At 52.4% G+C, this 20056-nt stretch overlaps 1 protein-coding gene across 3 annotated transcripts in view; it reads left to right on the top strand.

Annotated features, from left to right (window-relative positions):
- CMKLR1 (chemerin chemokine-like receptor 1) overlaps nucleotides 1–20056 on the top strand; it is a 42081-nt gene that overhangs the window by 8591 nt on the left and 13434 nt on the right. The window lies entirely within an intron of this gene.

Below are 20056 nucleotides of genomic sequence, written 5' to 3'. Positions count from 1 at the left end.
CCCCATGGACTGTAGCCCAGCAGGCTCCTCTATCTGTGGGATTCTCTGGGCAAGAATACCGGAGTGGGTAGCTGTTCCCTTCTCCAGGGGATCTTCCCAACCCGGGGATCGAACCCAGGTCTCCCGAATTGCAGGCGGATTCTTTAGTGCCACTGAGGGTACACTGGTTGCAGAAAAAGCCAGTGCAACCCTCAGCGGCCCTGGCCTTTTGTCCTTCCATGGGGCTCACAGAGTATCGATTCAGTTTGGCATTAGGCAGACCTGGGTTCGAATGCTGAGTCCTTTAAGGACCAGCTGGGTGACCTCGGGTCGGCTCCTGTCTCTCACCTGTAAACAAGACTGATGGCAGGTTCTTCCCTGAGTCATGGGGGTGAGAACAAAAGGAGACAATCCATGTAAAGGGCTTAGCAGTGGGCCCCGCACTTAATGGGTCCCTGCGAAGACTTCTGGGCCCTAAAGATGGGGTGCCTGGCGGGTCCTCCATAAATACTTTCTGAAATGAGATTGACTTCTTTAATCATCCTCTTCTGCTCCAATCCCCAGTCTGTTAGCAGCTGTGTTTTTTTATTTTTTTCCCCTGTAAGGGATGAGGCTCAGTTAGAGACTGAGATCAGAGAGGTTAATTGGCTTCCTAAGGCCACACAGCTCATAACAAAGGGAGTCAGGCTGCCGATGCCTCACCCTACATTGGCCTGGACACCACAAGAGCTGTTCCTAACCTCCTGGTCTTCTGTCCAGAGCCCACCTGCCCTCCTCCTCTGTGATTTCCAGTTCTTTCCACTGATGTCACACTCTCCCTACACCAATTAGGGTTAGCTCACGTATCTTCCCCAGTGGCTCAGCGGTAGAGAATCTGCCTTCAGTGCAGGAGCCGCAGGAGACTTGGGTTTGATCCCTGGGTTGGGAAGATCATGGCAACCCACTCCAATATTCTTGCCTGGAGAATCCTCATGTACAGAGGAGCCTGGTGGGCTACAGTCCATGGGGTCGCAGAGTCGGACACCACTGAAGCAACTTAGCAGGCACATGTCTTCCATAGCTCGATCAAAACATGAATGAATCTCATGAGCCATTCCTCAGAAGCCTGTTCTCATCTAGACATTCCACTGAAAACCAAAGGGATCAACTCCTTCACCTGAGGCGTCAGCAGCTGACGACAGCTCGCAGGAGAGGGGTTGGTGAGCCTGGTGCCTCCAGCCAGCATGGAGCATCCTCCATGGTGGACCCCCAGGCTCTGCGCACAGGTGAAGGGGAGGGGAGACTGCTCAGGGATGCTCCAGGGGGTTAGTAAGGGGCAGCCTCCCTGGCTTCAAGGACCCTAGGACAGGCAGAGTCTGAGTTAGTTCCATGAACGTCTGTGTTACAACTTCCTCACTCCTCCACTGGGACCTCTCTGTTCCTCCCTTTTCTTGTAGAATTGCAGTGACTTTTATTTTTTTAAATGTGACAAAGATGCATATCAGCAGAGCCGAGAAACTGAGCCTGGGAGGCCATGGGGGTAAGTGTTGCAATCTTGGCAACCCCTCGTCTACACTGCCTGCCTGCCTGCTGGCCTGCGGCTTTCTGTCAGAGCCTGCGGGCTGCTGTGGTTAAAGCGTGGTCAAGGCTGCGTCCTGTGACGTGGATGAGGAGCCTGGGGTCCCGTCCCCTTCTGCTGAACTGGTAAAACTGTCCTCTGACTCAGGGAGCCTTCCTTCCCTGTGCGTGTGTTGGAACCGGTGCTGGGAGACCAGGGGGAGAAGCCCGTCTCGTCCAGGTGTCTTCGGAGAGGCAGGATGGTGTGGTGGTCAGGACTTCTGGAATCCAACCGCTTGGCTGCAAATTTCTCATCTTCCTAGCTCTTCAGCCTCGGTTTCCTCATCTGTGAAGTGGGGGTAATGCTACCTTGCGGGCCCTGTAAGGCGAGAGTTGGGGGAACATGGGCTTCCCAAGTGGTGCTGGGAATAAAGGATCTGCCTGCCGATGCAGGAGATGCAAGCAACCTGGGTTCGATCCCTGGGTTGGGAAGATCCGTTGGAGGAGGGAATGGCAACCCAGTCCAGTATTCTTGCCTGGAGAATCCCCATGGACAGAGGAGCCTGGCGGGCCACAGTCCACGAGGTCGCACAGAGTCGGACACAACTGAACGAGTAACATTTTGCAGAAACATGGATCTAGGGGAGGGAATATTTTAATTTTTAATTTTTATTATTTTGGTACTGGCTGCCACTGGTTGTTTAAAGGAAAGAACCTGGGGTTGGAGAAGTTGGACATGTGAGGGACACGCTTAGCTTGGGGCCCAGAGTTCGGTACATGCGTGGCATTTGCGACTTGGTCACTAGCTATCTGTGGCCCCAGGGCAAATTCAGCGACAGGTTCAGCCCCTTTCTGCTTTCTTGCTGCGGGGCTTTGGCAGGTTGCTGCGCCTTGCTGAGAGCCGTGTTCTGGAGAACTGGGGCTCTGCCAGCTCCATCCCTGGTGTTTGCATGGACATGGGGGTGACCTCAGAGGTGGCCCTGGCCCCCGGGGCAGCGAGCAGTTCTGGGAGCACCTGAAAGGCCTCTCTGGGCGTCATCCTTGTCCCCTGGGGTGGGTGTGGAGGTGGTGGTGACCGGCTGGTTTCTCCCCTCGGATGTCACAGGGAAAGGTTGGGGGCACCCCCAGACACTCAGGTTCCTTAGGCGGTTTGGAAGCTCATGAGCCAAGCTGAAGGCAGGCTGCCTCATCCCTGCCTTTTTCCTTTCTCCTTTCTTCAGCGGCCCGGGCTCTGAGCTAGCCGACATCTCCCAGAACTTGAGTGGATGGATCTTTGGGCAAAACCAAGCACTTCCCCGTCCCTGGCAAAAGGGTCCTCAAGGCCAGATGCTGGCTGCATCCTGGGTGGTTCTCCACTCTGGGAGTTGGCTGCAGTCAGAGGAAGCGTGCCCCAGCTGACCAAGAAACATACCCCGGGCGCCCACCCTGCACCCAGCATGCCATGGCTCCTTATTAACCGTCTGCAGGGAATGAACACAGGAGCCCCGTGAGCAGCGGGCCACTCCCGGATACTTTGGGGACCTTCACTTGAAGCCCCCTCTTTCCCTTAGGGAAAACCAATCCTCACTAGAGTTATTCTGAGGTCGTGTGCCTTGTTTTTAAAACACACAAAATTATTTTGAGGCCATACCCTGTTAAAGGGACTTCCTTAGTAGCTCAGGTGGTAAAGAATCTGCTTGCAGTGTAGGAGACCCAGGTCCGATTCCTGGGTCGGGAAGATCCCCTGGAGAATGAAATGGCAACCCACACCTGTATTCTTGCCTGGGAAAATCCCATGGACAGAGGAGCCTGACAGGCTACAGTCCATGGGGTTGCAAAGAGTCAGACATGACTAAGCGACTTCACTCACTTCACACTGTTTTAAAAAAAAAGCATGGGAATTTTGTGTTCAGCACCATAATATTCCTGGCCATTTAAAGACCAGAATTGTGTCCCTTGGAAATCTTTGGTCCAGCCCCACAGAGAAGCCCCATCGCTATGGCTCATCCAGAGAGACCCAGGGTAGGGAATGCCTGGGTCGTCAGGTCTGAGGGGTGCCCTCATAGACTTCCTTTGCCTTTCCACTGTGTAGGTGAGGAAGTAAAGGCACAGAGAGGTTAAGTGACTTGCCCAAGGTCACACAGCTGGTAAGGGCAGAGCCAGAGTTTGGACCCAGAGGGCTTTAACCGCAGCGCTTGCAGTCCCAGAAGAGGAAACTGAGGCCCAAATGTGACGTCAGAGGAAGAGGCCTGGTGTCCAGTCCATTTCTCCAGCCATGCTGGCTCCTGAGGTTGGCCCGGCAGTGTCTGAGCCCTGCCTCCTCAATGCTGGGCCAGAGGGCACCTTCCAGCTCAGGGTCCTTTGGAAGATTTGTGGGCTCGTGGCTCAGAGAGGGGAAGAGAATTGTGCAGATTCTCTGAAATTTAGGAGCAGAGTTGAGCCTGGAACACAGACCTCTTATCTCTTCTTGGTTTCCCTCTGGGGGAGATTGAAGGTTTGGGCCGAGAACACAGAGCTGTGATGCAGGTCTCAGCTTCCTTGAGTGTCAAATGATGGCATTGACAACCCCAGCCTACTGGAACCTGTTATCTGGCCCTGTTTTTCAAACCAGCCTGCAGAGAAATGAAAAAACAGACGACAGAGTGAGTTTTTCTCATAAAGTGTTTACGTCTTATAAAGGAGAGGCCCCGTCCCATCGATTTTTATCGGTCTTAGGCACCGTTTGTTTCCTGGAATGGTGAGGATGGTTAAGGACAGTTTTCAGTTTGCTGTGCCCTTGCTGGGCAACATGAAAAACTGGCAGCTCCGGGACAGTCTTGGAAGCGTGTGGGAAATGTAACTGGGTCGCGAGATCCCACAGTTTGGAGTTCGCTTGAGCTGAGAAGGTCTCTTGGGTTCCTTCAAGGTGAGGCTGAGGTGAGGATGCCCAGAAGGGACGGAGAAGCTGCGCGTGGAGGTGAAGGCTCCGGCTGCCAGCAGGGCTGGACTGCAGAGGGAAGGAGGTACCTGGCATGCCGTGGGTGCCGGATGAGGGCGACAGGATACGACGGTTGCCATGTGAGGGCTCATTCGTGACTCAGAGTCTGGGCAGCAGGCGAGGAGAGAGAGAACCAGGGAAGAGAAGGTGACGGGGGAGATGCTGGTCATGGACCAGGAGACACAAGGCAGGGAGGAAAAGCAGAACCCAGAGGCGGGGCCAGGAGCCTGATCCAGCTGGGAGCGAGCGGGGCTGAGTGCGGAGGAGTTGAGGGGCTCTCCAGAGCCTCTTTTGAAGTAGGGGAAACACAGGAGAGAACAAATAAAAGACAGAGACTTGGCTTTTGAGCTAGGTATCTTTTATTTAAATTTTTTTTTTTTTGTATTGGAGTATAGCCGATTAACAAACGATGTCACGTTAGTTTCAGGTCAGTAGCCAAGGGACTCAGCCACACTTACACAAGTATCCCCTTCTCACCCGAACTCCCCTCCTGTCCTGGCTGCTCCGTAATATTGAGCAGAGTTCCCTCTGCTCTCCAGCAGGTCCTTGTTGGTTTAGATGTCTATCTTGGGTGGAGTAGCCCCAGAAGCAGAGCCCGAGGCGAGGGTTCGGTGAATGGGAGGCGGCCAGGGCGTGTCTCAGGCAGGGCTGGGACCTGGGGGAGCATAGGGAGGCAGGGTCACGCCTGTTCCGGTTGGTGCTCATCGTGACTGCACATTCTGACATTTTGCTCATCAAGCAGGTTACGTATTAGTTTTGATTTTTAAATATTGCCACGGAAGTATTATTTATCCCGATGAGTGAGCTTGGCGAGGCATATCCTTGCTTTTGGATTCAAAGGTCTGTCAAGGGGAGAAGCTTAGCAAGAATCTGGTCTCAAGTGGAGACCAGCCTCAGCCTGATCCCAACAGGGAACCCTGGACCCTGAATTGTCCCTCACGGAAGTGAGGGAGGAGCAGCTCACTGCTTGGTTGGGGGCATTTCTTGGGGGAAGGGGACAGCTGTGAGCTGTGATATTTAGCAGTCTGCAGCTGTGAGCTGGGTGCCCGCCTCTCGCCTGTAAATGTGATCTGGGCTTACACCATCAACACCTATTATAATATTCTTTGTGGTTCTTTGAGAGATGGCAGTAAAATTTTGAATTAATTGTAAGTGCTTATGTCTATCAGCTTATTTCTTTGAATATGACTAAGATAGAGCTTCCGGGCCCCGCTTCTATTCCTGTTGTACAATGGTTGAATGAATGAATGCTTTGCAGCAAGGAAGGTGTCCTGGCTGGAGGGGAGGGGTGAGGAGCAGGATGGTCAGTGAAGCTGGTGTGTGTGTGGCCCCACCTGAGGGGTGGGCTCATGTCAAGTTGTTGATTCATTTCCTTGGAAGGTGGGAGGTGGGGAGAGGAAGGCCAAGTGAAGTAAGGAGCTGTGACTCTGGCCATGGGAAGAAGAGCAGAGGGAAGAGGCATCTGGCTTTGGGTTTCTTAGAAGGGGGAGTTGCTTCCTCTCTGCTTGCCTGGTACCTGGCAGATAGTATGTGCGCATTAAGGTTTCCTGAATGTATAAATGAGAAATCTGTAATCTGTCATCGGTGTGAAAGAAGCTCCGAGAGGAGGTTTTGTAGAGTCACAGTCTCTGATGAGTGGACCACATTCACGCCTGGGGCAAGCTATTCCATCGTAAGAACTGTAATCACACTTGACAACCATAATAGTAGAAATAGTGATGGGTAGTTTACTGAGAACTTAACGTGGACCAGGCCTTGTTCTGGGTGCTTTATATTCCTTCTCTTATTTAGCTTTAATACCAACTTTGAGGAGTATGTACTATTTCTGTCCCATTTTACAGATCTAGAAACTGAGGCACAGAGAATTTAAGTGACAAAGACGCCTCACAGGTCGTAAGTGGCAGAACTGGGATTTGAGCTGGGATGGTCTGGCTCTAGAACCTGCCCACTTCACTACCACTTATTGACCATGGCTTTGGGATCAAGTTCTGGCTCTCTTTTTTAGCTGTGTGACCTTGGGCAAGTTTCTTGACCCCTCTGAGCTTCAGTTTCTGCAGTTGTGAGGTGAGGGTAGTATCAGGGCTCTTGGGAGGCTGGAGCAAAGTGAGGGATGGGAAGGATCCTGAGGGCTGACGGTGGTTGTTCCCATGACTCAGCATCACGGCAGTTTCAAGGGTCCCCACTTGTGGCTTCAAAGTGCGGGGGCTCTTGGAAACCTACACCAGTAAGTCATTGCCAGGGTTCTTGGCAGGAGGGTGAGGAAAAGGGAGGAGGGAGACAAAGCCTCCTCTGTCAGCCCCTGGGGCCCGCCCCAAGTTGGGAAGATGTGAATGCTACAGAGAGAGAGATGAGGAGTGCCTGGGCGTGGGGTGGGCACCCTGTTGCCCGCCAAGATTTGTTCTTCATGAGAAATCGGTGGAAAATTACTTTGGATCCTTTCCTGAGAGGCTGGGAAGGCAAGGGCCAATTCACGGAGGGGAGAGGTTTCTCCACACCCCAGGCGTGTGATCCTGGCTTTATTTTAAAACAGAATGCAACCTGCAAACACCTTCAAGTTGGCAGCTGCTGGGGGCTGTCAAGGTTGCCAAACTAGCTCCAGGAAATGGCATCCCGTGGGTTCAGGCACCAGTCTCTGAGCTCGGGGTCAACACTGGAAATCTGGCTGGTCCATCATGACCCTGTTGTCTGTAGCCTGATTCCTCCAGCCTAAGTGCCTTCTTCTCTGAGAAACTGCAGGGTCTGGCTCTACCCTTCAGTGTTGTTGAGGGACCCTCGGGGCTAAATCTGTCTCCCTCACTCTGGAGACTGTTTCATACACCGCAGAATTCTTTTCTGATTCCAGTCTACATGGCTCTGAATCATTTTTTTTTTTAAATAGATTAAAGCACAGAACAGCCAGTGAAAAGTGAGGGCTTAAAACTTGCTTGCTCATCATAAAAGGATTTCAGAACCCCAGACACTACGAAGAATAAGTGAGGAATGACATATGCACACACACACAATGATTTCTTATAATTATTAAATCTTGGGGCTTCCCTGGTGGCTCAGAGGTTAAAGCATCTGCATAGAATGCAGGATACCTGGGTTCGATCCCTGGGTTGGGAAGATCCCCTGGAGAAGGAAATGGCAACCCACTCCAGTACTCTTGCCTGGAGAATCCCATGGAGGGAGGAGCCTGGTAGGCTACAGTCCACGGGGTTGAGAAGAGTCGGACACGACTGAGCGACTTCAGGACAGGACAGGAGGAACACATACATGATGGTGAACTCTAATGTTAAAAAACTGGAAACAAGCCAAGTGCTCATCCTTAGGAGACTGGTTAAGTAAATGATGGCAAATCCAATAATGAAATACTATGCAGCCATGAAAAAGGGTGGGTACTTTTTACATATTGATAGAAAATCATCTCCAAGGTACATTGCTGGGTAAAAAGGACGAGATGACAAGTAGTGTGTAACAGACCAACTTTAGTGCAAAACAGGGAAGCACTCAGGATATATGTTTGTTTTTGTTTAAAGATACTCTGAATGGGCTCAGATGGTAAAGAATCTGCCTGCAATGCAGGAGAACAAGGTTCAATCCCTGGGTCGGGAAGATCCACTGGGAAGGGAATGGCAACCCATTTCAATATTCTTGCCTGGAGAATCCCATGGACAGAGAAGCCTGGCAGGCTATAGTCTATGGGGTCTCAAAGAGTTGGACACGACTGAGCAATTAACATGCACACACACACTCTGAAAGGAAACATAAGACACTAATAATAGGATTTGGGTGCTGTGGGGACTGGGTGGATGGTGGTAGGTAAGGAATGAGGATTTGCATTCTTATCTTTTTATAATTTTAGATAATTTTGAATGTCATCAATTAGATGGAGTCACATTGCCTAGTCAAAAATTTCTATTAGAAAAGCCAAATTAGAATTGTGCAGGGATGCCCATTAGGCTAATAGCAAGTGCTGTTATGAAGTAGGATTATAAACACTAATGTCTGTGGATTTCTTATAATATTGTACATTAGCTCCTCTACCTGACTCCAGCTTCCTCGATGTCGCAAGGAGAAGGTTCGTTGTGGTCCACTTGAATGTAGCCCTAGAGGGTCCTGTTCGAGGCTTATGTAGGATCCACTCCTCTTTCTAGCATCACAGCATCCTAGTGGCTAAGACATGCTCCTGGTGGTCTCTGGTGGCCTTGGGTGGTCCCGCCAATGTCTCACAGTGCACTGGCCATCTCATTCCAAGAGACTCCTTGAATGCCTGACCCCTCGATGAAGTGTTGGCAGAAGGGAAATGTGTCCTCGTGGGCTGATAGCCAATGGACACAGAGTTCCTCTGCAGAAAGTAATGACTGAAAAGCTGTGCTCTTAGGGGTTGCGGGTGTCCTTGCCAGAATCCTCTTTCTACAGATCAGGGTAACAGACAGGCAAGCCCGGGGCAGTGCATGCCATGACGTCCCAGGCCTGTTCCCGACTGGTGAAGAGCATGGTTGGGTTTAGTCTTTGTCATAGAAAATAATGTCCTGCTGGGCTTCCCTGGTGGTTCAGATGGTAAAGGATCTGCCTGCAGTGAGGGAGACTGGGGTTCGATCCCTGGGTCAGGAAGATCCCCTGGAGAAGGGAATGGCAACCCACTCCAGTATTCTTGCCTGGAGAATCCCATGTACAGAGGAACCTGGAGGGCTACAGTCCATGGGGTTGCAAAGAGTCGGACACGACTGAGCAACTCACACTGCCGTGCTAAGAGTATCAAAACATCAGAGAAATGGCATCGGGGAGAATGCCTCGAGGGCCCCATAGTTCAGGCCCTTTCCCAGACATTCTAGAAATTTCTTCACATGAGGCCGGCAGTGCATAACCCTGGGTGTCTAGACGAAAGCAAATAATCACTGCTTTCTTGGCACGTCTGGGGAAAGCAGCTCCTGCTAACGGCCTTTGGGGACAGAGCTGCCAGCCTACAGGAAGGGCCGCTGCATTCAGGCAGCTGGTTTGGAAGCTTCAGGCAGCCGGAACCTCAAAGCTGCATCCACCATCAGCTCGTCACCAAGGATGCTGACCTGTATGCATCCTGCCGCGTCCCCTGGACAAAGTTCCTTCTGCTCCTGGTCCCCGAAGGTTTCACTTTCCCCCAGCATGGGTTTGTTTTAAGCCAAGGGGCACGTGACTCCTGTAACTGATTTTGCTTTTCCAGGCTAGGAATCTGGTGCGCCTGCTGTGTGGCCCACCCAGACTAAGTATTTAGGACATTACTTATCGTCTGCATTTTTCCCCTCAGCCCTGGCTCCGTTCTCTGTCTCCACCCACATTTCCCTTCCTCCTTTCCCTCTCACTCTTAATTCACGTTCCCTTGGATACGTGAGCCTCTGTGGAGCTTCACCTCTGACCCCCAGCCCTTCTGGATCAAGTACATAAGCCGGGACACAAGCAAACACATAATTTGAAAAAAAAAAAAAAAAAAAGCCTGCAAGTCAAAGCAGCCTGTGGAGCACCCCCCCTTCTCTGGCCCCGGGGGAAACAGCCATTCCTGTCGGTCGGGGTCAGCAGGTAAGGGGTTAAGAACGGTCCAGAGGAAGTGCTGGTCAAGGTTACAGTGAGGAAGTGGCCACGGCCAGGGAAAGGAGGTGGCGGCTTATCCTGTGTGACTCTAGGGGGCTGAACCAGGCTTGAGGGGAATGTGGTAGGTTGCTGGAGTTCAGTTTAGTAAAAAAAAAAGGAAGAACTTTCTAATGACTTGGTGGGTTTTTCTAGAAGTTCTATTGTGGAGGTTTGGGAGGAGAGAGAGAGGAGACCTTCTCTGGAAAGTAGCAGAACCCAGGGAGAGATTTTTTTTTTCCTGTTGATTTGGTTCTGAGCGATGAACTCAAGGGCCAAGTGACTCCCGAGGGGAGGTCTTAAGTTGGAGGGTCCCCCATTTCAAGGTAAAAGCAAGTCTCAGAAACCAACTGACTTACCAAGAGGGTTCCGCTTCCCGCTGCCTGTGTGATGATGTTTGGCATCTTTCTAAGCTCCAGCAGGCACCAGTTTTCGCCCACGCTTCTCTCTATAGCATCCCCACACCTAGCATGGTGCCTGGCAAAGATCTGTGAAATTTAATCGAACGAAAACCTAAAACAAAGTTTGTTTTCTTTTCTTTTTTTAATGATGGCAGAGCCAGAATACAAATGCAATGTTATCTGGCTCCAGAAGTAGTCACTTTCTTTAAACATTACAGACACGGGGTTTGTTTGTTGGAGCCAGGATTTTTATATAGGTAGGGCCCCCTACTCGTCCTGATTTGCCTGGAATGTTCTGGTTTTAGCACCACAAGTCCCATTTCTCAGGACACCCTCAAACTGGGATGACTGGTCAACCTATACACCCTGTATGTGTGATCCCATGAAAACTTTGCATTGGCCCACTCCGCAGATGAACAAACTGAGTCATGACCCAAGATCTCAGGGGCCCAGTTGGCCCTGGTACACTTTGCTGCAGCTGTGTAAGGCTTAAGCTCTCCTTGGCTCCAGGATGCTCTCCTTTGTCTGTAACGTGGGGGTGGCACCCCTTGATGCTCTAGCCTCTCCAGCAATGGCTTATAGGATTCTGGAATTTCCTCTGGACTTCAGCTGTCTGTCTTTTCCCGTTGAGGGTGGGAAGCAATATTCCCAGGGACACCCTTTCTGGGTTAGGGTTGAGTTTCTCCTTGGGAAGAGGTGACGGCACAGCGACGGGGTCAGGGTTGGGGGCAGCCTGTCCTTCCTCCTCCCCTTCCCTCCCCACCCCCTCCTCGAGCCTGGGAACAGGGTGGGACCGTGTATGTTAACTACTTCACCAAGACCAGCCCTTCCGTCAGCTGGCTGGGCTGGAGCCAGGCTATTCCAAGGGGCCAGAGCCTGCCTGAGTGCCCCAGGGGCCCTGCATCGGGTGCTGGCAGCCTGGGCGGCTTGGGGCTCCAGGGTCTCGCAGTGGTCCTCCCTGCTGGACAGGCTTCTGCAGCCCCCTACCTGCCCTGGAGCATGGTGGGTGGCAACTGCATTTGACTAGACGTGGCTGTGAAGGGTGCCTGAGGGCTCTTTCAGGCGGGGTTGTGGATATGTGAGACACTGCTGCCCTGCCTGCCCTGTGCATGGGGCAGAGGGAGTCAGTAGGTGCATGAACAAAGAGCCTTGCACACAGCGGAGCCCCCAGCCACCAAGGGCGGTCACAGAGTCACAGTGATTGAAGATGTGGGCATCAGAACAGCCCAGGATCAGATCTCACCTCTGCCTCTTCCTAAGTGTGAGATCTTGGGCATTCCTTTCTGTGCCTCAGTTTCCACATCTGCCAAACGGGAACAAAGATGCCCACCTTGAAGATTTGCTCTGAGTAGAGATACTGGGTATGCAGTTGGTGCCTGACAAGTAAGGGTTAATGTTATCACCACCCCCTACCCCAGCCTCAGGGTGGTTTTGGCTCCTCCCTCCCCAGGACGTCACCCAAGGATGTCAGAAAGACCCAAGAGAGGAATGGATGCAGGATACTTGTCACAGCCTTGCAGGCCTGGCAGCCCACGCAGGGGGCTTGGAAGCGCTGTGATAAGGACAGGGGAACATCTTAAACAGCTGTGTGGGTTGCAGCTGGAGTGCCCTGGAGCATGGGCTTTGCAGGCCCACAGATCCAAGTTCAAGTCCTGCCTCCACCTGGGCTGCCTGGTGACCCTGATCTGGTTCCTTTCAGAGCCTGAGTTTCAGCACCTGCTGAGTGAGGATGATAAGCATTCCCACCTGGGTGGGGATGAGGATGGGGAGATAAGGAAGGCGAGTGTCCAGCCAGGCGCGCCGGGTGCGTATCAGCACCATCATTCCCTGTCTTCTCACTTCTTTGCTGGCTGCTCTGCCTGCCTTTGTGTAGAGGGGGTACTGAGGCTGGGAGGAGTGAGAGGAAAGGAGAAGGGCACCCCCAGCAGAGGGACTCACAAGAGCAAAGGCCTGGAGGCCTTGAACACCACGCTTGGGGCACTGGGCTCCTGGGGCACAGAGAGAAGTTGTCTTGGAAGGATGTGGGTGCTGAGTTCGGCCCCTCTCAGCTTCCCATGAACCCTGCAGCCCCGTCCTGCGTGGGTGCGTGCAGGTCACCGACCTCCCTCTGGCTGCCCAAAGGGAACAGAGTCCAGTGCTCACACCCAGGGACCCTCCCTTCCTCTCTCGGCCGCTTATCTCCACCTGGCCTCCCGATCTGGGCTGCCCTTTCCCCTTGACCTCCCCTGCCCAGAGCCGGGGAACCTCAGGATCACACACACACGTGCCTCCCGTGTACACGCTTGTGGCCTTGTTTTCATCAGGAGTGAGATAACAAGAGCCAGGATCTATGTAAGCACTCTCCATAAGTCTAGTTATTTAATCCCAGAATACTGCAGTGCAAGAGAAGTCACTTCATTTTCTCCCACTTTGCAGATGGGGAAACCAAGGCACAAGGCAAGTAAATGATTCTCCCCTGGTCCCCAGCTAAGATTAAATCCAGGCAACATGACTCCTGAGCTGGGCACTCAGCCCCTCCACCATTCGGCCTCCGTGAGAGCTTGAGTTTGATGGGCTGGTTGTTTGGCCTGACCAGACAGGGAAAATACTTGCCTAAAATCACACAGCAAGACAGGGACAGGATGGGAGGTTGTGTCAGTTTGAGCTCTAAGCTGTGCACTCAGTGTATTCCTCAGGTTTGCTGGAGTGGAAGATGGGGAGGGGGGTCAAGTTGTATCCTTGGGAGGTCCCATTAACCTGTCATTTAGCATAAACCATTCTCTCCCTGCCTCTCTCCACACCCACAACCCAGCCCTGAACCAACCTGAGCCAGTGAATGACAGGTAGGTGGTGGGGGGTGGGTGGGAGGGGAGGGGTGTCAGCCCCCAGGCCATTATTACTTTTACTGTAGTTAATTGTGGGGGAGTTAAAAATAGAACTCCAGTGATGGACTTCAAGGCCCAGCAGCAGGGTTTACTAGACACCAGTTTTGGGTGGAGGATGCCTTTCTGAATCCAAAAATCAGACCCCAGAGTCTGCTCTTTCATCTACACCCATGCTCCTGGACTTACTGCCTCCCACTGGCATCCCAGCATGAACATACCTTGTATGCTCTGATTGCTCCTTGGCATTGCCCAAGGATGGGGAATCAGTGTTGTCATGGTGACCAGATTTCATCCATGGCATTAGGGATTCTGGGGGCAGGGGTTGAGTCTCAGCCCCTGCGACTGGCCAGTGTGACCTGGCTTTTCCTGTGAAGACTCATCTCAGTGTATCCTGTCCCCACTTCTCTGCTATTCCAAGATTTTTCTTGGAGCATTGGCGGTTGCCATGGAAACAGCTTTTGAGGCAAATGTGCCCATGTGAGCTGAGGAAGAATTCCTCAAGAAAATGGGGAGATTGCCATACTCCCCGACTCTGTGAGGGGGGCCCTTGATTTCTGGAGTCTCCAAAGACTGCTGCTTCTGGGTAGACCTGGAGCTGGAGGATTTTCAGTCAGCTCATCAGGCCCTTTGCTAGCCTCTTGCCTCGTCTCTCCTCTTCCAAGGCAGTCCCCATATCAGTCACGTGGGTTAGAGCTGGGGTCGTTTTAGAAAAATGGACACCTTTCTGCTTAAAATCCACCCATACCCCCTATTACCCACGGGATAAATTTGGTGACTTGCAGGAGGTCTTATAATCTGACCCCTCTTCTTTTCTCAGCCATATCTCCTGCCCTCCCTGCAAAATACCTGCCCCCCCCCCCCCGCCCCCACTCTCTAATCTCACATTACCCAGCTGTACCTTTGCAGTTTCCTCTGCAAAGGTGCCTTGTCTCCCCACCACTCCATTAAGAAAAGGCTCATACCCTCCAAGTCTCAACTAAAATGTTACCTCCTCCAAGAAGCCTCCCCTGCTTTCTCTGGTCACCTTCCCTTTGCTTTGTGCAGAGCCAGGGCCACAGACTCAGTCAGCAACAGGGTCAGGCAGGAGGCATGATTGACTAACTTCAGAACATTCTCCGCTTCTACAAAGAATCCACGCTGTCCCATGAAAGCTGAAAGTGAGAATGACTTGGTTCATCTTTCTCCCACCAGATTGCTCTTGTTTCAACAATAGAGCCTGGGCAGGCTCTGTGGTGAACTGCAGCTGATTCATTGCCCCAGAGTCAAGGAAACTATAGGGAAGTTGCCAAGAACCCCATCCGGTCTGTGATGTAGGCCCAGGAGGGCTAGTTAGCTGCAAGGCTGGATTTTAGGTGATATCTCAGAGCACTCACTGTGCCGTGTTCCTGCACCCACCTCCCCTACTGTGGAGCATAGACTCCCACAGCTTCCAATAAGGTGTGTGGCTCTTAGAAGGTATATTCACAAGCTGCCTTTTGAATGGATGCTTGAATGAATGGAGCCATGCTCTTTTCTGAACCTGTGAAACCTGCTTCTGCCTCAGGGCCTTTGCACTGGCCCTTCCCACTGTCTGAAGAGCTCTCCCATCAGACAGTGATATATCTTCCTCTCCCTGTTTTCAAGTCTGCTCAAAGGTAATCTCTATCAGAGCCCTTCTCTGAACACTCTGCCTGAAGTAGCATCCGCCCTCATCTCTATGCCCCACTCCTCTTTATATTTTAGTTCACAGCGTATGTCACCACCTGTTATATTCATTTCATTTTCCCAGCATTTACATAGTGCTTCCAACAAACCAGACCAGCTTCTGAACATGCCCAGCGTAAACTCATTTAATCCCTGGAGCAACCCTGGGAGGGAAGAGCTATCACCCCCATTTTTCAGATGAGGAAACCGAGGCACAGAGAGGTGTGGTGACTTGCCCACAGTCGCACAGCTGGTGAGTGTCAGGGCAGGGATTCAAACCCAGGCAGTCTGACTCCAGACTTCTTGTCTCCTTTATTACGATCCACACCTTCGAGAATGCCAGCCCCTCCAGGGAAGCAGCGTGTCTGTTTTGTTCCCTGATGTAGCCCCTGGGCCCGGGACACAATAGGCATTTAATAAATAATTCTTGAAAGGATGGAGGAAGGAAGAAAGGAGGATCAGAGAACTTGAGGGAAGAATCCTTGGCCTTCCAAGCTTTCCGTTAGCCCAACATCAAGGCCATCTTGTCGGAAGTTTCTCAGCCTCCCGGAGGGTTTGAGTCAGCCTGTCTGGAAGGGACCCCGCCCTGCCTTCCCTCCCCCTTCCTCCCTCTCCAATCGGGCTTCTGTTTTCTGACCTCTCCCAGACAAAGGTGCCAAACCGCACTCCTGAAGCCCCTGGGCCCATGCTGCGCACACTTCCTTCTGTGACAGGGCCAGTGGAGGAGAACATTCCAGGCCAGAGGCAGGAAGTCTCCGGAACAAGATGGCCTGGAGCAAATGGGGCCTTTGGGCAGCCAGCAAGGAGCCCGGGAGGGGCCGCTGATGGCCAGATGTGCCGGGGCCTCAGGGCTGTTCAGGGACAAGCAGATGGGATATGGGAGCAGGCCGGGAGAGGGTCCAGGATCGGATGCTGCAGCCTCTCGGCACCTCTAGTTTAACCCAACATTTCCTGACATCCCTAGTGGCTCAGATGGCAAAGAATCTGCCTGCAAGGCAGGAGACCTGGGTTCGATCCCTGGGTTGGGAAGATCCCCTGGAGGAGGGCATGGGAACCCACTCCAGTATTCTTGCCTGGAGAATCCCCATGGGCAGAGGAGCCTGGCAGGCTACAGTCCATGAGGTTGCAAAGAGTCAGATAGGACTGAGTGGCTGAAACTTTCCCTGACCTCTGATCCTGCCTCCAGAGTTCCAGAGAAGGCCACACCCTGCCAAATTCCCCTCGGACTCTAAAATAATGGACCCCACTGAGAGAGTGGGAATGTGTTTTCCAATTTCATCACTGCGAGGTGAATCCTCTTTCCCATAAAATTAATAACTACTAACATGAATAGTGTTGGCAGCCATGATCAGGGCAGGCAGGATGCCAAGCATTTCACCAGTCTGGTTTTATCGAATCCTCACAACTCCCAGAGAAAGAGGCTGTGGATGAGGGCCTGAGACTCAGAGAGGTTACACAGGCTCTAAGTGTTGGAGCTGGAGTCGAAACCTGGTTCTAAGTGATACAGAACACGATTCCAGGGACAACCAGGAGAAGAGAATCCTGAAGTCCAGCCTGGAGATCCTGATTATACCACGCTGAAGCTGAAGCTCCCAAACTTTGGCCACCTGATGCGAAGAGTTGACTCGTTAGAAAAGACCCTGATGCGGGGAAGGACTGAGGGCAGGAGGAGAAGGGGGCGACAGAGGACGAGATGGTCGTACGGAATCATTGACTCAGTGGACATGAGTTTGAGCAAGCTGCAAGAGATGGTAAACACAGGGAAGCCTGGCATGCTGCAGTCCATGGAGTCGCAAAGAGTCAGACATGACTGAGCGACGGAACAACAATTGCTCACTTTCCAGGTAACTTTGGGAAAGACCATGAAACTTGTTTGAATCTCAGTGTTCTCATCTGTTAAATGGGCATTAGGGGGAATCAAACATCATTTGAGACCCTACGGGGGGCTGGGTGTTTGGCTACGTCCTTCATATGGGTCATTTCCCTTCATCTTCAGTGTCTCTAGGTCCCAGGTTGGAAATGGGAGATTGGAGAATGGGCCACATAGCCTGGGCCAGCTCCTTGTTATCCTTAACTCCCCGGGTCGACAGAGGTGGGACAAAGCTTGTTTTAACTGAGGGACTACACTCAAGCTGAGAAATGCTTTTCAGAGGCTCTGGTGGAGGATGTGGGTATACCGGGAAGGGAAACGGAGCTGAGAGGGGGCGGGCATGGCAGGAGCCATGGTCTCCTCATCCGGCCCTAGGCGGCATCTGGTCTGGGTGGAGAAGCCTGGGAGCGACCGCTGGCTGGCTCCCAGCCTTCCTCGGCTTCCAGACCCCATCCGGGCTCACTTTCGAGCCCCGTGGGTTTCCTGGAAAACATAGCTCTTTCCTTTGGTTCCGAATCTGGATATTCAGCCTGGCTTTCTCTCCTCCACCGAACAGTGAGGCTGCTGGCTCTCACAGACATGTCACCACCTGCTTTCTCTACACAAACATTTGCTGAGCACCTGCTGTGTGCCAGGTACCATTCACATCATCATTTCATTTCACAGTAACCTTAGGAAGGAGGTGGTAATATCAGCCCGGTCTTATTGATGAGGACGCTGAGACTCGAAGAGAGGGGGTGTGTCCATGGTCACTGAACGAGGAAGGGCCTTTAAACCTGGTCTGTCTGACTCCCAAGTACGGGCTCTTAGCCACTGTGCAGCTGGGAAGGGGCTGGGGGGATAGTCTGAGACCACATCATCACAATCTGCAAGAACCCCAGACTCGAGGTCTTGATGGTGCAGAAGCTTGTAACTTCACCTTGAACTTCTGGTCCAGAGATCTTAGATCTGCAAGGGGGTCCACAGAGATTGCTTCATCCAGCCCCTTGGATTTTCTGAAAAGGAACTTTTTATTGGGAACCTTGTGATAGCTCAGAGAGGTAAAGCAACTTGTCTGAGGTCACACAGCATGGAGCCAAGCCATGCTGTCTTTTTACTGGCACAAGGCTGGGGACAGACCCTTGGTCCATTCAACCACAGCATATTTTAAAGCTGGAAGAGAGCCTTTGACGCCATCAACTCCAACCTCCTTGTTTTATAGTTGGGGAAACCAAGCCCCCAAAGGGTCAGAGATTTATCTAAAGACATTTGCCAAGTAGATCTTGTAAGGTATAAAAGAGAGAGCCTTGGGGTTCTTAATCTGGGTTCAAATCCTACCTCTGCCTCTTGCTAGCCACGTGACCTTGAGTAAGACTCTTAACCTCTCTGGCCTCAGCTTCCACAGCTCTAAAATGGCCATAGTAACCACCTCCCTCCCCCTGGGTTTGTGTGAGATGATGCACATAAGGTGCTTCTCAGTGTCCTGGCACACACAATAGCAGTGTTAGCTGTTCAGTTGTGTCCAACTCTTTGTGACCCCACGAAATTTAGCCCACCAGGCTCCTCTGTCCATGGGATTCTCCAGGCAAGAATACCAGGGTGGATTGCCTTTCCCTTCTCCAGAGGATCTTCCTGACCCAGGGATTGAACCCAGGTCTCCTGCATTGTAGGCAGATGCTTTACCATCTGAGCTACAGGGAAGATTCACACATGGTAGGTGCTCAATAAAATATTGATACTTTGGTGACTATTATGAATAATATTTAACCCTGGCGTTTGAGGGTCCAAGACTCTTTACCAGCACATCCAGCTGGGTCTCTGGGGTGACTTCCAAGGGCCTGGTGAGGCTTTTGAAGCAGCAGAAAGGGAGGGGCAGCAAAGAAGGACTGTGGGGGCAGATGAGGCCGATGCCCGGCTGCCTTGCCTTCTCCCCCATAGTAGGTGGGGGCGCTGTTGATGGGGACTGGGCCCTCGCCTGCCTCCTTCCACGTGTCTCAAGGTACTCAGAGAAGAAGTCTTGCTCTGGAGCTGTGTTAGATGCAGGACCAAAGGTAGCCTGTGCTGGCCTGGATCTAGCAGGGGCAGGGGCAGGAAACTCCCAGAGCGCCCAGGGCCGCTCAGTGTCTGGGCTCCAAGCCCACGCTGTGAGCAGGACACTGAGGGTATGGCCGTGGCCAGCTCCTGGCTCAGGGAGAAGGCGACCACCGCTGTCAGCCTCCTCCAACCACATCCTGCTTGGTTCACACAAACACCCCTGTGCCTGCTGCCTTCCAGATACGCACGCTGTGTGCACAGCTCGGGGATTATTTACATGAATCGACTCAAGGCTTCAGGGGATTAAGCGAATGGGGTGCCGGGCCTCCCAGTCCAGGGGGTTCCAAACACGGGAGAAAGCTTGTGTATAGGCCACCTCCAGGGGCTGGGACAGTGTTTCCGGGGGAGAGACTCAGGCTATTTCCCCAACAGCTTTGGACGGAAGCTGAGTGTCCAGGAGAACACATTGAGTTTGTGCACAGGACCCATGGTCGGGGCCGGAGTGGCTTTCTGGCCTGGAAGGAGAGACATACATCCACGCGCTCCTGCTGGGGGCCTTGCGTGACTGAAATAGCTGTTAGGTCTGCAGAAAAAAATAGCACTGCCCAGGTGGCACTAGTGGTAAAGAATCCGCTTGCCAATGCAGGAGACCCAGGAGATGCAGGAGACCCAGGAGATGCAGGCTGATCCCTCGGTGGGGAAGACCCCCTGGAGGAAGGAAATGGAAACCCACTCCAGTATTCTTGCCTGGGAAGTCTCACGGACAGAGGAGAGAGGCGGACTACGTACAGTCCATGGGCGGCAAAGAGTTTGACATGACTTAGCGACTAAGCAACAAGGATAAAGAACAAAGCGGGAGCCGCCGAGGGCTTTCAAGTCGGGGAGAGCTATGATGCGGCTTGCATTTTGACAGGATCGCTCCAGCTGAGAGGCAGAAAATGAAACCAGAGTGGAAGCGGCATGCTGGTTGGGGGGTCTCTAGCAGTCGGCCAGGTGGGCAGAAACGATGGGCGGATTTGTGAGCTGTTTAGGAAAACAGACATGGGAATGTCTTGAGGGGGCGTGTTGAGAGTCTGGACTCTGGGTCAGAGTCTCAGAGGGAAATGGATGACCCACTCGAACGGGGTCTTTTTTAATGGGGACTTTAAAAAAATGATTTGTTTGACTGCGT

This window comes from Bos indicus x Bos taurus, chromosome 17 (genome assembly GCF_003369695.1).
Source record: "Bos indicus x Bos taurus breed Angus x Brahman F1 hybrid chromosome 17, Bos_hybrid_MaternalHap_v2.0, whole genome shotgun sequence".
Taxonomy (NCBI): domain Eukaryota; kingdom Metazoa; phylum Chordata; class Mammalia; order Artiodactyla; family Bovidae; genus Bos; species Bos indicus x Bos taurus.
The sequence above is the reverse complement of the archived record's forward strand: the minus strand, read 5'-3'. Positions and strand labels throughout refer to the sequence as shown.